Consider the following 21019-nt stretch of genomic DNA (forward strand, 5'->3'; position numbering starts at 1 on the left):
GGCTGTATAAATTTACTTTTCACTTTGTTTGGGGTCGACTCGACACTTTACGGGGACGACTCTGGAATTGTATTGTTTGAATCCTTGTTTTTCTGTTTTCCTGAGAGGGTCGTCTCTGTACTTTACGGGGATGTCTCGGCTTGTTTGCACTTTTTGCATGGGGACGACTCCACTGTTATAACTCCGAAAAACATGTCTTCTGGAATTCTCTGAGAGAGTCGACTCCGCTCTTTCAGGGGACGTCTCCGCTGCCTTATCACCGAAAATGACATCCTCTGGAAAACCCTGAGAGAGCCGACTCCGCTACCTCGGGGACAACTCGGGAAGTCTGCTTTTTACTTGCGGGGACGACTCCGCGTACGGTGGGGACGTCTCGCGCATATTTCTTGAAAATTGTCTTTCTGCCGCCACTGAGAGAGTCGACTCCGCTATCGCGGGGACGACTCGGCAGGTGCCGGGGACGTCTCCAGACGTGCCAGTTCTTCCTGTTTGTGCCAGAGACGTCTCTGAGACAACCCGGAGACGTCTCGGCTGTCCCTGAACTTTTTCTTTCATCTCAAAAATTCTTCAATAAGTCCTTAAAAAATCATGGAAACTTGCCTAGACATTTCTTAACAATATTCTTAATAAAATACATGAAATCCTCAATTAAATTGTTAAGATAAATGGAATTATACTCTAGTGTTTTGTATTCATCAAAATCCATTAGGGGGTCAACAATCTCCCCCTTTTTGATGATGACAAAACACTGAGTATATGCAAAATTCGAAATTTAAACATATACACAGTATTTGATCAGATGTACAAGCATAATGTTTTGATTAGAGCTAGATACAGTGTGCATAATTCAAAATAGTCAATTTTCAGTTCTATCATTATGCATAAGATTGATCTTTATAGCTCTTAAGCAATTTTAGCATATCAACCGAATTTGAATTAAGTTAAAATTTGAAAGCTAAGTTCTTTTTGACTCCCCCTTTCTTTCCCAGAAGGGCAATTATCTAAAAGCCAATATTTTTCAATTTTATCTTTTCTAATTCAACTTTGGAGTATGAATTTCGTATTTTGCATTCCAATGTATCCAATATCCATATTGGTTCTACTCTTGGTTCTACTCCCCCTTCTATATATCTACTCCCCCTTTTTGTCATCAACAATGAAGGGGACAAATTATCCTTCCATGAACTACTCAAGGAGATTCAAGTTGTGCTCTCCCTGTCCAAGTTATTTCTATTAAAGAATTTTAGTCATTCATATCACTCCCCCTTTGTTTTGGAATTCATTTCAGACTCCTCTTTTTGTTTAACATAGTTATCACAAGATGTGCTCCTCCTGTGTCATATGCATGGATAAGTTGTGTTGAATTTGAATACTTAAGGTATGTTATGAGATTTTTATGGCACATCACAAGAAACACATACACAGTCACAGAATCACATACACAGTAGCACATACACAAGGTTTCAAAAGAAATTGTATTCATGTATCATTGTAAACCTTTGAAGTCAGTACATAGTTAAAAGAAGAAATCATTACAAGTATTGATTTCTACTACAAAAAGTGTTTCAAAATAGCCTAGGGTATACAAAAAGAAGATCCCTAGATGTCTACACAAAGTCCCTTATCGGCGACGTTGCTCATAAGCCCTACAAGCTGCATCTATAAATGCATTGATTGAATCCATTAGGGTCTTGAACTGATCTCCCTGTGACTTATGGAAGGCTGCCACGAGTGCTTCAAATTCTATGGTTGCCATTTCAATTCTTCCTCTAAGTTGGGCAACCAAGGTGCCCACATTTCCTTCTGGGCTTGTCAACTCTTTAAGACTCTTTGAAATGGTCTTCAGGCTGTCCTTTGGCTCAATTGATCTGAATGTTTGGGTGGCACCCACACCAACTATTTCTTGCGTTGTAGCTTCAATTTGAGCTCTAATTTCCTTCAGCTCTTGTAGAAGCCCTTCATGTGAAGCTCTGATGGGGGCCAACTCAGTAGAGATCATGGATCTCATTTCCTCCCTCATCTGCTGGCAAATGACAGATGCTAAGGTACGCATCTGGTCTTCTGATAGGAAGGAGGGCCCACTGACTGGAGGAGGTGGTGGCATGGATGTGGAAGGTCCAGCTGAGCTGGAGGGTATATCAGGAAAATCCATGTGGCTGGGTGGAGGAGAGTGGTGGTCAGACTCCTGATGTGGGATCTCAGGCTCTAGGGTTTGAGCTTTTCTTTTTGGTACCTTGACCCAAGACCCATCTACCTTTTGAAACTCCATTCTTCGCATTGTGCCCTCATTATAGTAGTCGGTGTTTCTCAAGGGTTTTGCAGGTTCATTTTCGGGAATGTGAACCTTAAAGTGTTTAAATACTAGGGTAAATATCATGCCATAGGGTATACTAAACCTAGAATACCTATGACATAGAGCAATGTAGTTTAACATGAGTCTAGGGAGGTTTAGAGGAATCCCTAGTAGGATATGGTGCATGATAACTAAATCTCGCTCCGAAACAAAATCGAAGCGACCGATTTTAGGAAACAAGACCCGGTTGACAATACTTAAAAGTAATCTCATCTCGGCATTTAGGTCTTGTGAGTTCACTACATCAAGAGGGCCGCAGTCCTCTCGTCCTAAAAGTAAGTTTAGGGCTATTTCCCTTTGGGGATGTGAGGTTGGAGCCTCACCGTCCTTAGGGATTTGCAAAACAGTGGATAAGATGTCCTCATTAATTTCTACTAATGTCCCCCGGACATATGCAGTGTACCCTAAGTCCCCTAAAGCCATATTACTAAACATTTCTCTAACAAGGCCGGGGTAGGTCGAGGTATTGAGGGTACAAAGGTGCTCCCACCCTTGGGCTCGGAGTCTCTCTCCAATAGAGAACCCCTCATTATCTAGAAAATGAAAATCTATGTACCTCCCGGTTGTCACTGTGCGATTTGCACAGGAAATGGTTGTGGTCGGCGGAGCAACCGGAGGAGACGGCGCGGAAGGTTCTTCCCTCCGTTCCTCACCGTCGGCCGCTGCCCTAGGACACCTCCCACCAGTCCTCCTAGCTCTTTTGGGTGCCATTGAATGGAAATCCTAGGGAAATGAGGAGAAAGAGGCTAGGGTTTGTGTTGGAGAAAAATGGAGGCTAGGGTTTTTGTTTTTGTCGGGGATGAAAGGGAAAGCTCGGGTCGGCTCGAGCTGTTTCGACCTATTTTTAAAAAAACTCGTTCGGTCCCCGAGACGTCTCCGTGACTAAGGCGAGACGTCTCGCCTGGGGGGACGTCTCTGCGATTTGCCAGAGACGTCTCCGGCACTGAAAAATTTCAGACTGAATTCTATCTTTTCCCAATTTTTTTATTTAATCACCCTAATCAACATGATTTCTTTTGATAAACACAGAGTGAATTTGTTTGTGATCCTCCCCCTTAATAATACATCCTATAATAATTTGATAATGATTTTTGAATTATTAATATTGAAATGAGGAATGTTTGACCAAATTTCGAATACCTATGAAATAGGCTCTGAAAATATCTCCATGAAGAGTCCAAGGGAGGGTAACCATCCTCCGGAAAGTCAAACAGTTTGTCATTTAGCTTAGATGAATTCATGCTTTCACTTATGTTTACCTTGAGGTGGATTACTAGTTTGAGTAGCAAAGCAATGCAATACAAGTTCAATTTATTTGCTAGGATCATACAAGCTCAAAGCATTCCTTAAGAAGTTGAATCTATCTTTACAAAGGGGCTTTGTAAAGATATCGGCCAATTGATTTTCAGTACATACATATTCAATCATCACATCATTTTTCAGCACATGATCCATAATAAAATGATGCCTAATCTCTATATGCTTTGACTTAGAGTGTTGGACAGGATTTTTTGTTAAATTAATTGCACTTGTATTATCACATTTAATTGGTATATTATCCATTTTGATACCGAAGTCTTCAAGTTGTTGCTTAATCCAAAGAACTTGGGCACAGCAGCTTCCAGCTGCAATGTACTCAGCCTCAGCTGTGGACAAGGCAACTGAATTTTGTTTCTTGCTAAACCAGGAAACCAAATTAGCACCTAAGAATTGACATGTGCCACTTGTGCTTTTTCTGTCGAGTTTGCACCCGGCAAAATCAGCATCGGAATAAGCAATTAAATTTATGTCAGATTGTTTAGAATACCATAAGCCTACATTAGATGTCCCTACCAGATATCTAAAAATTCTTTTAACAGCTTGCAAGTGTGATTCCTTAGGACATGCTTGGTATCTAGCACACATACAAACACTGAATAATATATCTGGTCTACTAGCAGTAAGGTAAAGTAATGAGCCTATCATACCTCTGTACAATTTGCAGTCTATACTTTTACTTTTTTCATCTTTGTCAAGCTTGCAACTTGAGCCCATGGGTGTGCTGATTTCCTTTGCATCCTTCATTTTGAATTTTTCCAACATTTTCTTGACATATTTGGACTGACTGATGAAGATGCCTTCCTCTGATTGTTTTATTTGTAGCCCAAGGAAGAAGTTGAGCTCACCCATCATGCTCATTTCAAATTCTCCCTGCATAAGCTTGGCAAACTCTTGACAGAGACTATCATTAGTAGCACCAAAAACTCTTGACAGAGACTATCCACATAAATTTGTACAAGCAGTAAGTCATTTCCTTTTCTTTTAATGAAGAGGGTTTTGTCTACATTTCCTCTCTTAAATTTGTTTTCAATTAGGAAATTACTTAATCTTTCGTACCATGCCCTAGGGGCTTGCTTAAGTCCATACAATGCTTTATGCAATTTATACACATAATCTGGATGTAAGTGATTTTCAAAATCGGGAGGTTGTCCTACATAAACTTCCTCCATTATATAACCATTTAAAAACGCACTTTTTACATCCATTTGATAGAGTTTAAAATCCATGAAGCATGCATATGCCAAAAGTAGTCTAATAGCTTCTAACCTAGCAACAGGAGCAAAAGTTTCATCGAAATCTATTCCTTCCTCCTGATTATAGCCTTTGGCCACTAGCCTAGCTTTGTTTCTTATTACTATTCCATCTTCATCTAGTTTATTTCTATATACCCATTTGGTGCCTATAATTGAAACATTAGGGGGTCTTTTCATTAAAGTCCAAACTTCATTTCTTTCAAATTGGTTTAATTCCTCTTGCATAGCATTCATCCAATTATCATCTTTTTCAGCTTCTTCTAGTGATTTAGGCTCGATTTGTGAAACGAATGCAAGATAATTACTAGTATTTCTTAGAGAGGATCTTGTCCTTACCCCTTGTGAGGGATCACCAAGGATTAGATCCCTTGGATGACCATGTGCATACCTCCATTCCTTAGGAAGATCTTGATTTCTCAACGGAGGTTGGTCTTCTTCTTCATCTTGCTGAATTGTATCTTCTTTGATCTCATCCTCTTGTTGTTTGTCTTGTATGGAGAATTCCTTCATTCGGTCTTCAAGTATACCTGCATCACCATCTTCTTCTTTTCTAGAAGAATCTCCATTAGCTTCATCAAAAACAACATGAATGGATTCTTCAACAACGAGAGTTCTCTTGTTGAAGACCCTGTATGCTCTACTAGATGAGGAATAACCTAAGAAGATCCCCTCATCTGATTTAGCACTAAATTTGCTTAGATTGTCCTTTCCATTATTTAAAATAAAGCATCGACAACCGAAAACATGAAAATAGCTTATATTTGGTTTCTTACCTTTTATTAACTCATAAGGTGTTTTCTTCAAGATGGATCTAACTAATGCACGGTTTAAAATGTGACATGCAGTATTTATTGCTTCAGCCCAAAAATATTTTGGTAGATCCGATTCGCACAACATGGTACGAGCCATATCTGCTAGTGTGCGATTCTTCCTTTCTACCACTCCATTTTGTTGGGGTGTCCTAGGTGCCGAAAAATTGTGATTGATACCATTTTCGTCACAAAACTTTTCAAAGTGCTGATTTTCAAACTCGGTACCATGATCACTCCTAATTGCTTTTAGTTTAAGATTGAGTTCTGTAATAACCCCAAATTTTTTTTTTATATATAAAAAGGGATAGAATAGTCCTTTAAAATTGATATAGGGGTAAAATAGGAAGGAATCAAAAGATAATGGCATAGTTGTAGATGCGTTGAAGTGGTAAGGGTAAAATTGGAAGGAATCAAAAGTTAATGGCATAACGGTAGATATGTTGAAGTGTTAGGGGCAAAATGGGAATTTAATAATATTAAACAAAGGTGAATAGTGCTTTGATGTGATTTAATTGGAGGATTTGAGCTGGCTTTTGGAATGAAACCGAGAGAAAGAGGGAGGGGGTTCTCAGGCGACAGAGAGGAAAAAAAAAAGGAAGAAGAGGAGAGGAAATGAAGAAAGGAAGAGGAAGAAGAAGAAGAAAAAGAAAGCAAAAGGGATCCCGGTTGCACTTCCAGCTGCAGGGAAAAGTGTAGATCTCCTTCCCCTCTACGCAAGGACCTCGATTTCCAAAAAGAAAAAGGTAAATATCCATCCTTATCTAGTCTTTTGATGACATTAGGCTATACAAAGGGTGGATATAGTCTAGAGGGGTCGGATAAGGGTTGTAGAGGTGGTTAAAAGAAGAAGAATCGGATTTTGACAAATTTTTCCGGCACTACGGAAAAACTGTGTCGAAGTCCCAACTTCGGCAAATTATTTAGGGGGTCAAACGGCCTCCGATGATGATGCATGTTTACCTCTTTGGAATCCTCTATGAGTGTAGAATGTTAGGTAAAAATTTCATCAAATTTGGAGTTTGGAAAGTGGATCAAAACCAGAATAAAGTAACTCACTGTCAGTCCGGGTTACTGTTCATCCGGGTGGAAAATAGGGGATTTCATGCTATAATAGAGTATTAAGCCTAGATCAAGCTAAAAGGGACCTTGTACTCATGCAAAGGAGTCCCTAATACACATAAATGGTGAGTTAATTAATTAAAAAGGAAAAAAAGAAAGAAAAGAAAAGATTTAGAGAACAGGGGAGTTGAATCAATTAAAGTTCCCTATGTTATAATTGGCACGTAGATTATAGCCCTTGATACAAGACTAAATGTATTGTAAATGCATGTCACAGTTGGGCAAGAAGCTAGGGAACAAGAGGAAGAAGTTCCCCACTGCCTGCTGTAGATTTTTGGAGGCGTATCAGGGCTATGCCGGATTGACAGGTGAGTGGGAGTTTGTACTTTGCACCATGAGCACATTCCTTATTCATTTTCATGAATATTGCCAAGTGTAACTTGATTCCACCTGAGCTCATTGATTAATTGTTGTGGTAGATTCCTCTATGTTTTGTTCTCCATGCTTGATTATTCTGTACATGCATTTGAGGAAACATTGAGAGGAATTACGAGGGGTTGATGAGTAATCAAATTGATTTCGAATTGTGAAATGATTTCTTTTGTAAATTGATTTCATTTCCTCTATTTCAAAGACTTGTAGAGCCCTTTTCAGTGGTATATTGAGTTGCATTGCACACCCTTGACCCCTCACTCCCAACCCTGATGTTAGTTTATGATTGGGTCGGAGTCGAGTGAGTGGTAGTCTTGATTATGCTCCTTTTTAGTAGAGTATTGGGAGGGTGCATTATGGCATTTATGCATGGCTTGGCAGTATCTGCAGGACACCTATAGTCGATGGGGTTGAACATCGGCCTTTGTGCACATAGTAGCCTTCTGGGTGGGCGGAGCCCAGTCCCTTCCTAGGGGGGACACGGCCCTAGGCGTAGGATCGGCCGGTCCTACGACTTATATTCTGCTTGCCGCCGGGCATAGTAAGACCCCGCGAGGTGCAGTATGGCTTTCCGCGGATGTAGAATTCCCGCGAGGTGCCGTTTAGTATATAGATGTGAGAGGGATTTCTGTTCTGGATACTGGCCAGCATTTACATGATCAGTGTGGTGTCTTATCCTGCATATGCATGTGACAGTGGGGAGTTGTTGCTGGTTCGCCTGGGGCGTAAAACCCACCTCCCGACAGCTGTCTAGCATTTACATTATTAGTATGGTGTCTTATCCTGCATATGCATGTGACAGTAGGGAGTTGTTGCTGGTTCGCCTGGGGCGTAAAACCCACCTCCCGACAGCTGTCTAGTGATGATTTACATATTGGTGTGGTGTCATATTCGATATATGCATATGGCAGTAGGGAGTTGTTGCTGGTTCGCCTGGGGCGTAAAACCCACCTTCCGATAGCTATCTTGTTGATGATTCAGCCTATTGACACCTGATTTATATGATTCAGTACTATGACCTGTTGAGCATATTCATGAGTAGCATATATGTTTACTTGATTATTCCATATATGCTTTAGATGAGTTGATATTGATTGTGGTGATATTGATGATTTACTCCATATTCTCTATGTTGAGATCATGTTCATCTTGTTATTGATCTTGAGATTTCATCTCGAGCCATGATTATATCTGGTCTCATGTGCATAGTACTCTCTACTCCACTCACTGAGTATTCATATACTCACTCCCCAGTTTGATATTTTTGATTGCAGGGCAGGTATTGTATAGAGAGGAGCAGGATTAGTGGTTGCCTGCTAGCTGTGCCGCTCCATAGTATAGTATAATGTAGATAGAGGTTTATACCCTTTTGGTGTATTATAAACCTTCTATTGTATATAGTGCATAGTTACAGTCATAGATCCTGTTGTGGATATGGGTTTGACCATGGATGGAATGGGAACCAGATTTTTATACAGATGAGTTATATGCCTGAGATAATGTATTGATATATATTGTCCAGGTTCATTATGTGACGGATTATGTGATTGCTGCTCTGACAGGTAGTGTGTTGTATGTATTGAGATAATCCTGACAGGTCACTATAGGAAAAGTGATCATTTTGTGCATGTATCATGCCAAATTTTTCAAGATCTATTGATGATTGATAGGTAGTAGGGTTCTACGCGGTGGCTGGTGGCCTTATGCCTACCCGCACCCTAGGACCGTCGCGGCGGCCCGCCGGGAACGGGGCGGGGGTCGTGACAGAGGTGGTATCAGAGCAAAGGTTAAGAAGAGTCCTGTCAGAGCAATAGGATGAGTCAGGATTAAGTATAGGATTATACTATGGAGCATAGGATTTTTCTATATATTAATTTATGAGTCATTTACAATTCAGTAAAATATATTATGACTCAGTGTGTAACGACTACCCTCTTTTTTTAACTCTTTTAGAGACATATAAAGAATACCTCCAAGGAGAGGACCTGCTCGTCCTGGAAAGAGGATGGAGCCAAATATAGTATTGGATGCGGGTTCCGCACATGTCGAGCCCCAAAGAGAAAAATCTCCTCCTGCTGATAGACGGAGGGTTAATGATCAAGGAGAGGTAGGAAGTAGAGATACATTGATGGAACAGTTACTGGCGGAGAATCAGGCTCTGAGGGAGCAGATTGCTCGGGGGAAATCTCCTGCCCCGTCAGTAGTATCCATCCCACCTCCTGTACCTGTGCCAAGAAGTTTGGCCAGGCGAGCTCTAGATGATGAGGGGATTACTGTACAGAAATTTCTGAGGCTCAGAACCTCGGAGTTTAAGGGGATAGTATAAAAGCGAAGTATGTGTATCCTACCTGTGTGGTAGAGATAGAAGGTAAAACACTTCTAATTGATTTGATTTCCAATACCACACCGAGCAGAATATGAAGAGCAGATACACTCACCCCTTTGAGTAATCAGATAATTTACTCTTTTAAATTCGAGGACGAATTTTATATAAGGGGGGGAGGATGTAATAACCCCAAATTTTTTTTTTATATATAAAAAGGGATAGAATAGTCCTTTAAAATTGATATAGGGGTAAAATAGGAAGGAATCAAAAGATAATGGCATAGTTGTAGATGCGTTGAAGTGGTAAGGGTAAAATTGGAAGGAATCAAAAGTTAATGGCATAACGGTAGATATGTTGAAGTGTTAGGGGCAAAATGGGAATTTAATAATATTAAACAAAGGTGAATAGTGCTTTGATGTGATTTAATTGGAGGGTTTGAGCTGGCTTTTGGAATGAAACCGAGAGAAAGAGGGAGGGGGTTCTCAGGCGACAGAGAGGAAAAAAAAAAGGAAGAAGAGGAGAGGAAATGAAGAAAGGAAGAGGAAGAAGAAGAAGAAAAAGAAAGCAAAAGGGATCCCGGTTGCACTTCCAGCTGCAGGGAAAAGTGTAGATCTCCTTCCCCTCTACGCAAGGACCTCGATTTCCAAAAAGAAAAAGGTAAATATCCATCCTTATCTAGTCTTTTGATGACATTAGGCTATACAAAGGGTGGATATAGTCTAGAGGGGTCGGATAAGGGTTGTAGAGGTGGTTAAAAGAAGAAGAATCGGATTTTGACAAATTTTTCCGGCACTACGGAAAAACTGTGTCGAAGTCCCAACTTCGGCAAATTATTTAGGGGGTCAAACGGCCTCCGATGATGATGCATGTTTACCTCTTTGGAATCCTCTATGAGTGTAGAATGTTAGGTAAAAATTTCATCAAATTTGGAGTTTGGAAAGTGGATCAAAACCAGGATAAAGTAACTCACTGTCAGTCCGGGTTACTGTTCATCCGGGTGGAAAATAGGGGATTTCATGCTATAATAGAGTATTAAGCCTAGATCAAGCTAAAAGGGACCTTGTACTCATGCAAAGGAGTCCCTAATACACATAAATGGTGAGTTAATTAATTAAAAAGGAAAAAAAGAAAGAAAAGAAAAGATTTAGAGAACAGGGGAGTTGAATCAATTAAAGTTCCCTATGTTATAATTGGCACGTAGATTATAGCCCTTGATACAAGACTAAATGTATTGTAAATGCATGTCACAGTTGGGCAAGAAGCTAGGGAACAAGAGGAAGAAGTTCCCCACTGCCTGCTGTAGATTTTTGGAGGCGTATCAGGGCTATGCCGGATTGACAGGTGAGTGGGAGTTTGTACTTTGCACCATGAGCACATTCCTTATTCATTTTCATGAATATTGCCAAGTGTAACTTGATTCCACCTGAGCTCATTGATTAATTGTTGTGGTAGATTCCTCTATGTTTTGTTCTCCATGCTTGATTATTCTGTACATGCATTTGAGGAAACATTGAGAGGAATTACGAGGGGTTGATGAGTAATCAAATTGATTTCGAATTGTGAAATGATTTCTTTTGTAAATTGATTTCATTTCCTCTATTTCAAAGACTTGTAGAGCCCTTTTCAGTGGTATATTGAGTTGCATTGCACACCCTTGACCCCTCACTCCCAACCCTGATGTTAGTTTATGATTGGGTCGGAGTCGAGTGAGTGGTAGTCTTGATTATGCTCCTTTTTAGTAGAGTATTGGGAGGGTGCATTATGGCATTTATGCATGGCTTGGCAGTATCTGCAGGACACCTATAGTCGATGGGGTTGAACATCGGCCTTTGTGCACATAGTAGCCTTCTGGGTGGGCGGAGCCCAGTCCCTTCCTAGGGGGGACACGGCCCTAGGCGTAGGATCGGCCGGTCCTACGACTTATATTCTGCTTGCCGCCGGGCATAGTAAAACCCCGCGAGGTGCAGTATGGCTTTCCGCGGATGTAGAATTCCCGCGAGGTGCCGTTTAGTATATAGATGTGAGAGGGATTTCTGTTCTGGATACTGGCCAGCATTTACATGATCAGTGTGGTGTCTTATCCTGCATATGCATGTGACAGTGGGGAGTTGTTGCTGGTTCGCCTGGGGCGTAAAACCCACCTCCCGACAGCTGTCTAGCATTTACATTATTAGTATGGTGTCTTATCCTGCATATGCATGTGACAGTAGGGAGTTGTTGCTGGTTCGCCTGGGGCGTAAAACCCACCTCCCGACAGCTGTCTAGTGATGATTTACATATTGGTGTGGTGTCATATTCGATATATGCATATGGCAGTAGGGAGTTGTTGCTGGTTCGCCTGGGGCGTAAAACCCACCTTCCGATAGCTATCTTGTTGATGATTCAGCCTATTGACACCTGATTTATATGATTCAGTACTATGACCTGTTGAGCATATTCATGAGTAGCATATATGTTTACTTGATTATTCCATATATGCTTTAGATGAGTTGATATTGATTGTGGTGATATTGATGATTTACTCCATATTCTCTATGTTGAGATCATGTTCATCTTGTTATTGATCTTGAGATTTCATCTCGAGCCATGATTATATCTGGTCTCATGTGCATAGTACTCTCTACTCCACTCACTGAGTATTCATATACTCACTCCCCAGTTTGATATTTTTGATTGCAGGGCAGGTATTGTATAGAGAGGAGCAGGATTAGTGGTTGCCTGCTAGCTGTGCCGCTCCATAGTATAGTATAATGTAGATAGAGGTTTATACCCTTTTGGTGTATTATAAACCTTCTATTGTATATAGTGCATAGTTACAGTCATAGATCCTGTTGTGGATATGGGTTTGACCATGGATGGAATGGGAACCAGATTTTTATACAGATGAGTTATATGCCTGAGATAATGTATTGATATATATTGTCCAGGTTCATTATGTGACGGATTATGTGATTGCTGCTCTGACAGGTAGTGTGTTGTATGTATTGAGATAATCCTGACAGGTCACTATAGGAAAAGTGATCATTTTGTGCATGTATCATGCCAAATTTTTCAAGATCTATTGATGATTGATAGGTAGTAGGGTTCTACGCGGTGGCTGGTGGCCTTATGCCTACCCGCACCCTAGGACCGTCGCGGCGGCCCGCCGGGAACGGGGCGGGGGTCGTGACAAGTTCATTCGAAACTCTATTATGAAACTTGATAAAAGCGGAAAAGGACTCATCTTTATGTGCAAGAAATGAAACCCATGTAAAACGTGAAAAATCATCAACAATTACAAGACCAAATTTCTTACCCCCTAGACTAGCAGTTCTAGTGGGTCCAAACAAATCCATGTGGATTAGTTCTAAGGATTTTGTTGTTGAGACTATGTTTTTAGACTTGAAAGAGCTTCTCGTTTGTTTCCCTAATTGACATGCAGCACAAATTTTGTTCTTTTCAAAATCTATCTTTGGTAGTCCTTTGACTAGATCTTTTGTAATCAATTTAGAAATTAAATCCATGCTAGCATGTCCTAACCTACGATGCCATAACCAACTAGTCTCATTAACTTTGGGACTCATGGCTACAAGACATTGGCCATTCTTCATGGTGAGATCATCAAGATCAACTATGTAAACATTTCCATGCCTATGTCCTATGAGTATGATCTCATTGTCAATTGGACTACTAATTATGCATAGTGATGATTCAAATGACACTTTAAATCCCTTGTCACAAAATTGACTTATACTTAATAGATTATGTTTTAGTCCATTAACTAACAATACATTGTCAATAAAAGAGGAGGGTGAAATGGAGATTTTACCAACACCAATGATTTGACCTTTAGCATTGTCTCCAAATGTGACTACTCCTCCTTCTTTTGATTTCAAAGTGACGAAGAGACTCTTGTCACCGGTCATATGCCTTGAGCAACCACTATCAAGATACCACATTCTCCTTTTATTCCCGGCTGCAAGGCATATCTGCAAAATGATCATGTGAAGCTCTTAGGTACCCAAGTTTTCTTGGGTCCTTCGTGGTTAGTGTAGTTGGTTCCCTTAGACACCCATACTTTAGTTATGTTTTTAGCTTTCACAAATGTACTCTTGTTAGTTTGGATCTTTCTTTGAATACAAGAGTAGGCTTTATGTCCATTCTTTCCGCAATGAAAGCATGTAGGTTTTTCAGTTTTTACATCTTTTGCTTTTACAAAGAAATTCTTTAGATACTTTTGTTGTTTGTTAGTTTTATATCCTAATCCGGCTTTATTAAAAACAGCTCTTTGATTTGAAAGAATAAGATTTAATTTTTCAGAGCTTTGTGTGAATTTTTCAACAATTGGTTTGTATTTATGTACCTCATTTTTAAGATTTAAATTTTCTTTAACTAGTTCTTCCTTATCCTTTTTAAGGGATTCAACATTTTGTGCAAGTGAGGTATTATTATCGAGTAGAGATTTTACTTTTAGATTTAATTCCTTAATTAGTGTTTTTCCCGTTTTATTTTCAATGCTAAGTTTTAAGTTTCTATTTTCTAGGTCAATGGTGTTAATATTTTTAACGCTCTCCTTCTCAATCAATAGGTTTTCAATATCTTCTTTCAGTTTTTGATTGGAGGCTTTTAACTCTTTATTCTTTGCTCCTAACATACTACAATCACCCATAAGTTCTTGAAAAGCTTCATACAATTCTTCTAAAGTAAAATTTATAGTTGAGTTTTGACATACCTCGTCGTCTTCGAATGCCATGAAGCACAAATTGGCGGTCTCTTCCTTCTCTTCCTCGGAGGATGATGTGTCACTATCATCCCATGTTGCTTTCAATGCCTTCTTCTTCTTCTTTCCAAAAAACTTCTTTTGTTGAGGGCATTCGGAACGAATGTGTCCCGGTCTCTTGCAATCGTAGCATATGATTGGGTCTCTTTCTTTTTCTTTTTCTTTTTTCCAATCATTTCTCCCTCCAAACTTTTTCCTTGGAAAGAGTTTCTTTTTCCTCATGAATTTTTTAAACTTCCTAACTATCAAACCCAAGTCCTCGTCCTCACTTTCTTCCTCACTCTCACTACTTTCTTCTTCACACACACTCGAAGTAGCCTTGAGTGCAATTGTCTTCTTCTTTGGCAAATCATCTTCATGTTGCTTCATCGTGAGCTCATGCGTCATCAATGAGCCCAAGAGTTGTTCTAGCCCCAAGGTGTTGAGGTCTTTGGCTTCTACGATCGCCATGACCTTTGCTTCTCATGCTTTCGGCAAAGACCTGAGAATTTTACTTACAAGTTCCAGATTAGTATAAGATTTATCCAAGCTCTTTAGACCATTAATTATATCGGTAAAGCGTGTAAACATGCATGTGATGGTTTCATTGGGTTCCATCTTAAACAACTCATATTTGTGAACTAGAATGTTCACTTTGGACTCTTTGACTTGATTTGTACCCTCGTGGGTAACTTCTAGCCTATCCCATATTTCCTTAGCGGAACTACATGTGGAGACTCTATTAAACTCATTTACATCTAGAGCATAAAATAATGAGTTCATGGCTCTTGAATTGAGTTGAGCCATAATTTGTCCCAATAGGTATAATTTGTCCCATTGAAGAGTGGAGGTCTATTGGTTGCTTGCCCCTCAGCAGGAACATTGTTAAAGGGTGTTGCCATCTAGATCTTTGGCTAAGACGGTTAGGTCTTTCAAGAAATACACAGAGCACCTGCTCTGATACCACTTGTTGCCCAGAGATGGTCACCCAAGAGGGGGGGTGAATTGGGTGTTTTAAAACTTTTGTCTAATTAAAAAATAAAACACACAAATGTATAAGCTAAAGCTAAAATAAAGCTATGAAGACAAACAATCGCAAACACAAGCTTTTATAGTGGTTCGGAGCCTCCACTGCTCCTACATCCACTCCCCAAAGCACCTTTGGGAATTTCCACTATAATCCACGATTACAGTACGGTAATTTTGCGAGTTCACTACCCAACTCGTTGTTTTACACCGGGCTAACAACAAACCCTATAACCCCCAATTTCACTTAGGCTTGGGACGCCTTTCCCTTGTTCCAAGTCCCTTGACTGGAACAAGCACCACAATGAAAGGTTTTACAAAGGATTGAAAAGCTCTAAATAAGCAAATATAACAATGATAAACAATAGAACCCGGAAGAATCCTTTTGCCGTTGGAAGCGTGGGAAATGATGATTCTTCCGATGTGAATCGCGTAGGCTTGAGTATGAGCTTTGAATCCCGAGCGGAAGAGAGTGGTTGAGCTTGAAATCACTTGGGAAGATTGAAAGCACTTGATTTCTTCACTTGAATGCACTCACTCCCTTGAACTTCTCTCTTAAATGATCTAGCTTTTGGTTGGTGAAGAGTTGTTGAGAAGCACTTAAGAGGTCCCTTTTATAGCCCAAAAAGCAAATATAGCCGTTAGAGATAAAGTAAAAGAGATTTGAAATTCAAACCAAACCTGCAAAAGTTGTCAGTCGCGTCCCAGGCGCTCCGGAGATGTCTCCGCTTCAACGCGAGACGTCTCGGCTGTATAAATTTACTTTTCACTTTGTTTGGGGTCGACTCGGCACTTTACGGGGACGACTCTGGAATTGTATTGTTTGAATCCTTGTTTTTTGTTTTCCTGAGAGGGTCGTCTCTGTACTTTACGGGGACGTCTCGGCTTGTTTGCACTTTTTGCATGGGGACGACTCCGCTGCCTTGGGGACGACTCCGCTGTTATAACTCCGAAAAACATGTCTTCTGGAATTCTCTGAGAGAGTCGACTCCGCTCTTTCAGGGGACGTCTCCGCTGCCTTATCACCGAAAATGACATCCTCTAGAAAACCCTGAGAGAGCCGACTCCGCTACCTCGGGGACGACTCGGGAAGTCTGCTTTTTACTTGCGGGGACGACTCCGCGTACGGTGGGGACGTCTCGCGCATATCTCTTGAAAACTGCCTTTCTGCCGCCACTGAGAGAGTCGACTCCGCTACTGAGAGAGTCGACTCCGCTATCGCGGGGACGACTCGGCAGGTGCCGGAGACGTCTCCAGACGTGCCAGTTCTTTCTGTTTGTGCCAGAGACGTCTCTGAGACAACCCGGAGACGTCTCGGCTATCCCTGAACTTTTTCTTTCATCTCAAAAATTCTTCAATAAGTCCTTAAAAAATCATGGGAACTTGCCTAGACATTTCTTAACAATATTCTTAATAAAATATATGAAATCCTCAATTAAATTGTTAAGATAAATGGAATTATACTCTAGTGTTTTGTATTCATCAAAATCCATTAGGGGGTCAACAAATTGGGTGTTTTAAAACTTTTTGACTATTTAAAAAATAAAACACGCAGATGTATGAACTAAAGTAAAGATGGAGGGATGAGAACAGTCAATCGCAAACACGAGGTTTTATAGTGGTTCGGAGCTTCCACTGCTCCTACATCCACTCCCCAAAGCACCTTTGGGAATTTCCACTATAATCCAAGATTACAGTCCGGTAGTTTTGCGAGTGCACTACCCAACTCGTTGTTTTACACCGGGCTAACAACGAACCCTATAACCCCCAATTTAACCTAGGCTTGGGACGCCTTTCCCTTGTTCCAAGTTCCTTGACTGGAACAAGCACAATATTGAAAAAGTTTTACAAGGATTTAAAAGCTCTAAATAAGCAAATATAACAATGATAAACAATAGAACCCAGAAGAACCCTTTTAGCCGTTGGAAGCATGGGAGATGATGGTTCTTCCGATGTGGATCGCGTTGGCTTGAGTGTGAGCTTTGAATCCCGAGCGGAAGAGAGTAGTCGAGCTTGAAATCAGTTGGGAAGCTTGAAGGTACTTGATTTCTTCACTTGAATGCACTAACTCCCTTGAACCTCTCTCTCTTGCTTCTTTCTTGAATGATCTTGTGTTGGGTTGGTGAGAAGTTATTGAGAAGCACTTAAGAGGTCCTTTTTATAGCCCAAAAAGCAAATATAGCCGTTAGAGATAAAGTTAAAGGGATTTGAAATTCAAAACATCCTGCAAAAAGGTGTCAGTCGCGTCCCAGGCGCTCCGGAGACGTCTCCGCTTCAACGCGAGACGTCTCGGTTGTAAGATTTTACTTTTGACGTTGTTTGGGGTCGACTCGGCACTTTATGAGGACGTCTCGGCTTGTTTGCGCTTTTTGCATGGGGACGACTCCGCTGCTTCGGGGTCGACTCCGCTGTTATATCTTCGAAAAACATGTCTTCTGGAATTCTCTGAGAGAGTCGACTCCGCTCTTTCAGGGGACGTCTCCGCTGCCTTAACACCGAAAAAGACATCCTCTGGAAAACCCTGAGAGAGCTGACTCCGCTACCTCGGGGACGACTCGGGAGGTTTACTTTTTACTTGCGGGGACGACTCCGCTTACTATGGAGACGACTCGCGCATATCACTTGAAATCGGCCTTTCTGCCGCCTCTGAGAGAGTCGACTCCGCTACTGAGAGAGTCGACTCCGCTATCGCGGGGACGACTCGGCAGATGCCGGGGACGTCTCCAGTCGTGCCAGTTCTTCCTGTTTGTGCCAGAGACGTCTCTGAGACAACTCGGAGACGTCTCGGCTGTCCCTGATCTGTTTTCTTCAGCTCAAAACTTCTTCAATAAATTCATAAAATTATGGAAACTTGCCTAGACATTTCTTAACAATATTCTTAATTAAACACATGAAATCCTCAAGTAAATTGTTAAGATAAATGGAATTATACTCTAGTGTTTTGTATTCATCAAAATCTATTAGGGGGTCAACAGACCGTGAGTAGAGTAGGGTTGGATCGGGATTGGCTACCCCGCTTCAAATTGGTATCTGTATTGGGTCAAAAAGAAGTCCAATTGATTACTTGTCGCATTGGAATGAATCGGATTTGATCCGTATTTGAATTGGACCAAATAGAGAACTTTAATCGATTAATATCTGCATGTGATTCAGCTTGTATATTTAGTTTGCGACAGACTCTGCATGGCTATACGGTGCCTGTACGGCAGACCGTACAAGCATGCAAAGCTACAGATCAGATCAAAGTAATAATAAATCGTAAAATTTTGTTTAATCAATAATTTATTCAAAGCAATTTTACAAAGTTTCAATGTAAGATATGTCTACATGTGCTAACTAATAACATAAATCAAATAAAATACTCTTATTAGTCTAACTAAACTATCAATAACTTAAAGAATCTTTAGAAAATCTAGCATACTCCCCAGTCTTGTGCGATCATGTATCTGCATCTGAAGAATAGAGAAAATATGATGATAAGATACACTAGCCTAGTAAGCAACATAATACCCCAAAGTGGGAAAAGCATGCTAATATTTATTTAAAGCATAAAATATTGACTTGGAAATAAATCATCAATAAAGATATATAGGTATCTACATTGGGTCGAAAGGAAGAAGTCTAATTGATTTCTCTTTAGGTTAGGGACGTGACATTAATTGTTTAAAGAAGTTCTTCAAGCTTCTTTGTAATAAGTAAATGTTAATCATAGCCTGGTGTCTTCTTTAATAAAGGGTTAAGTTTTCTGGTGAACTAATAATAGATCAATAACTAGATGAAGATCAAAAAGGCTAAGCTAATAGAAAGATGAATATCGAGGCAAATATCGAACACTACATACTCTCTAGTTCCCAAGTTTTTGTAATGTTGACAATATGGTCTACAAACCTCTTCAAGGAATGGTTACCTGTTCAATAAAATAAAAAAAAATATTGCTTTTTGATCAACTAAAAGTCTTTCCTCTTCAGAAAAAAAGTAAAAAATTTACGAATATGCCCTAAATGGGCTGTATTGGGCTGAAGTTGGCAAGCCCAACTGATTTCAGCCTGTGGCATGAGGAGAAGCTAGAACAGAGGATCGCAATCGCAATCCTCTGCTCCATCTTCCTCGGCGTGATAGGGGTTGGATTCGGGGCAGCTCCATGGCCGCTTTGAAAGGTCGTCGATCATGCTCAACTATCGTGAGAATCATGATGGTGAATGAGCCACAACCCTTCGAAAACCTTCCTTTAAAATTCTTCTACCCTCAACAATTGATCCACCTTCGAGCTCTGCCGAGCATTCTACTCCCTCTCCTCCATCCTCCTTCTCCGGTGGCTGGTGTGCTACCTCAGATTAGCATTGTCCGAAGCTTCCTTCTCCCTCTCCTTCTTTCTCTCTGTGCTCCAAGATCTCTTCTCTTCGTCAGAAGCACCGCCGCTGCCGCCGCTAGCTTGCTGGACTGGCTACCCTGAGCTAAGATCTATACTCTCCGCCACTCGCTGATGAGCTCCCCTTTCCCTTGTTCTTTTGTTTCTAAACAATCCGAGCCCGCTCCTCTATTTCAAGCCAAGAAGTTGGTTTTCCCTTTTTCGCCAGTCACCGCAACCACTGTCAGTTGCTATCGCCTGGCCATGGACCCCCACTGCCAAGGCCCAACTGCCGCCGGACCTTCCCTCTTCCCTCTCTTCCTTCTCTTTCCCTTCCTTCTTATTCTTCTAGTCAACGGGAAGAAGAACTTAATTTTGGGCCCTGTTTATCTATTGTGGGCCGTATTCATTTTAGGCCCTATTCATCTATTGTGGGTTGTATTCATTTTGAGCTTTATTTATCTATTGTGGACTATTTGGGGTTTGTTCATCCATTGTGAATCGTGTTCATTCATTTTGGGCCCTGTTCATCCATTGTGGGCCGTGTCCATTTGAGGGCCGTGTTCATCTCCATTTTGGGCCAAAAGAAAAAAAACTAATCCATGACTCTCCTTTAATTGAGTAGGCTTAGACTTTTCCTAATGGTCAACCCGAACCACTCAGACCGGGCCCGTGATCAGGATCAGACCAAGACTTGGACTGAGATTCTCTCTCTAAGCCAGACCTAGGAATCTTAGTTCAAAGCCCTAGCTTTCATTTTGCTCAGATTCAAATTGACCCCTAGGTGGCCCTGTCGACTTGAGTTATAATTCTGTCGCGATCTGGGTTTGAGGTGTGACAAAATATATATCGTATCAACTTTTTAAGATCTCTGTAATGATTGCAAACTGCTTTTTTTTAACCCTAAGCTCCACCTGTTTGTTTATAACATTAATTGGTTGGGGAAAATGCTCTTTACTTGATTTTGACTGAATCCAACCCATCTTAGATTACATAGATCAATTTTGTCACAATCTTGTGAAGTTATTTGTATGTTATCAATCCAATTCAATGCTAAATTGGTGATCAACGTATAAAGTTGGATCTAGTTCTATCTTCAATAATGCAAAACCTTAGATCTGATGGTGTATAATTGACTGCATTCTATTTCATGTGACAAATGCAGGGAACCTCATAATTTCCAAGTCAGTGTGCATCTTCAGGACAAGGAATATACTAGCAGATGGCCTCTTTCCACATAAAACTCTTGTAAAAGCTATTAATAGCATACCAACATCAAAGCAAAGGACTGGTTTTTGCAGAGAATAACGGAAGCTTGTTGCAAGTTCAAGACCAGGAATTTACTAGCAGAC

At 40.7% G+C, this 21019-nt stretch overlaps 2 long non-coding RNA genes across 2 annotated transcripts; both read right to left on the reverse strand.

The window, feature by feature from the left end:
* Positions 1-7339: 7339 nt before the first annotated feature.
* On the reverse strand, positions 7340-9181 carry LOC149767925 (uncharacterized). Its single transcript, XR_016399778.1, has 2 exons — positions 8072-9181; positions 7340-7965 (listed from the first exon to the last, which is right to left on the reverse strand). It is a non-coding gene; the product is annotated as an uncharacterized LOC149767925 (long non-coding RNA).
* Positions 9182-11070: 1889 nt separating this feature from the next.
* Positions 11071-12726, reverse strand: LOC149767926 (uncharacterized). Its single transcript, XR_016399779.1, has 2 exons — positions 11803-12726; positions 11071-11696 (listed from the first exon to the last, which is right to left on the reverse strand). It is a non-coding gene; the product is annotated as an uncharacterized LOC149767926 (long non-coding RNA).
* Positions 12727-21019: the final 8293 nt, after the last annotated feature.

Source organism: Phoenix dactylifera, chromosome 3 (genome assembly GCF_051530095.1).
Source record: "Phoenix dactylifera cultivar Ajwa chromosome 3, Ajwa_hap1_PhDact_Kaust_v1.1, whole genome shotgun sequence".
In the NCBI taxonomy this organism is placed as follows: domain Eukaryota; kingdom Viridiplantae; phylum Streptophyta; class Magnoliopsida; order Arecales; family Arecaceae; genus Phoenix; species Phoenix dactylifera.